This window comes from Schistocerca serialis, unplaced genomic scaffold (assembly GCF_023864345.2).
Source record: "Schistocerca serialis cubense isolate TAMUIC-IGC-003099 unplaced genomic scaffold, iqSchSeri2.2 HiC_scaffold_216, whole genome shotgun sequence".
Lineage (NCBI taxonomy): Eukaryota > Metazoa > Arthropoda > Insecta > Orthoptera > Acrididae > Schistocerca > Schistocerca serialis.
Genome location: NW_026047780.1, coordinates 80,745 through 82,500, shown reverse-complemented (window position 1 = coordinate 82,500; position 1,756 = coordinate 80,745). Strand labels below are relative to the sequence as shown.

Sequence of the window (1,756 nt, the reverse complement as noted above, 5' to 3'; positions counted from 1 at the left end):
TCGCAATACGAATGCCCCCGCCTGTCCCTATTAATCATTACCTCGGGTTCCGAAAACCAACAAAATAGAACCGAGGTCCTATTCCATTATTCCATGCACACAGTATTCAGGCGGGCTTGCCTGCTTTAAGCACTCTAATTTGTTCAAAGTAAACGTGCCGGCCCACCGAGACACTCAATAAAGAGCACCCTGGTAGGATTTCAACGGGGTCCGCTCGGGACGCACGAGCACGCACGAGGCGGTCGCACGCCTTCGGCTCGCCCCACCGGCAGGACGTCCCACGATACATGCCAGTTAAACACCGACGGGCGGTGAACCAACAGCGTGGGACACAAATCCAACTACGAGCTTTTTAAACCGCAACAACTTTAATATACGCTATTGGAGCTGGAATTACCGCGGCTGCTGGCACCAGACTTGCCCTCCAATAGATACTCGTTAAAGGATTTTAAAGTGTACTCATTCCGATTACGGGGCCTCGGATGAGTCCCGTATCGTTATTTTTCGTCACTACCTCCCCGTGCCGGGAGTGGGTAATTTGCGCGCCTGCTGCCTTCCTTGGATGTGGTAGCCGTTTCTCAGGCTCCCTCTCCGGAATCGAACCCTGATTCCCCGTTACCCGTTACAACCATGGTAGGCGCAGAACCTACCATCGACAGTTGATAAGGCAGACATTTGAAAGATGCGTCGCCGGTACGAGGACCGTGCGATCAGCCCAAAGTTATTCAGAGTCACCAAGGCAAACGGACCGGACGAGCCGACCGATTGGTTTTGATCTAATAAAAGCGTCCCTTCCATCTCTGGTCGGGACTCTGTTTGCATGTATTAGCTCTAGAATTACCACAGTTATCCAAGTAACGTGGGTACGATCTAAGGAACCATAACTGATTTAATGAGCCATTCGCGGTTTCACCTTAATGCGGCTTGTACTGAGACATGCATGGCTTAATCTTTGAGACAAGCATATGACTACTGGCAGGATCAACCAGGGAGCTGCGTCAACTAGAGCTGAGCAGCCGGCCGCCCGGGAGTGTGTCCCGGGGGCCCGCGCGAACACGCAAGCGTCCGCTCAATTATTCTGCAAACAGGAGGAGGCTGAGCTCCCCTGCACAACACACCTCGAAACCCTCTCAGGTCCCGGCGGCGCGCAGCGCCGTCCCTAAGTACTTGGTCGGGTTCGAGAGAGGCGCAATCGCCCGGAGTTAGGCGAGTAGACGCTTTAGGTGCGACCACCCGTGCTCCCAACTGAGCTTGCCGCTGCCGACAGAGGCCCGGGAGCGTGCTGTCGTGGCATTGCCGGCGGGAGACAACACCGCGCCACCTACGGTGACCGGCAGCTCCAACGCCAGCGCCACAGAAGGACAAAAGCCCCACTTGGGTGCCGAAGCGAACTCTCCCAGCACAGCGCACGCGCCAACACGTCCGCACAGCTGCGATACAAACCACCTGCGAGAACCGCTGGGGCGACCGAGCAGCAGACGGCGTCGCGGCGCCGAGCGCCGGGCGGCGGCGCATCCTCAGCGCACACAGTCCTCAATCGGACCAGCACACTGCAGATGGCCACCGCGCTTCGCACCGGGCCCGCGAGGACCTACTTTGGCCGCAAGGCGCCGCGAGCAGGGGGCGCCGGCGCGCAGCTGCGCCGCCTGCCGCGTCCGTCGGCCGGCGCGCCTGCCACTGGCCGCCCCCACCAGCCGGCTGTAGCGCGTGCGCCCACGCACCGCGCTGCCAGCACGCCGGGCGGCCCCCCCTCACC

The 1,756-nt window shown here is 59.6% G+C and overlaps 1 non-coding gene across 1 annotated transcript in view; it reads right to left on the bottom strand.

The window, feature by feature from the left end:
- Window positions 1-992, bottom strand: part of LOC126444027 (small subunit ribosomal RNA) — a 1,912-nt gene extending 920 nt beyond the window's left edge. Inside the window, exon 1 of the ribosomal RNA XR_007582358.1 lies at window positions 1-992. This exon is cut by the window's left edge and continues 920 nt beyond it. This is a non-coding gene — a ribosomal RNA (small subunit ribosomal RNA).
- Window positions 993-1,756: the final 764 nt, after the last annotated feature.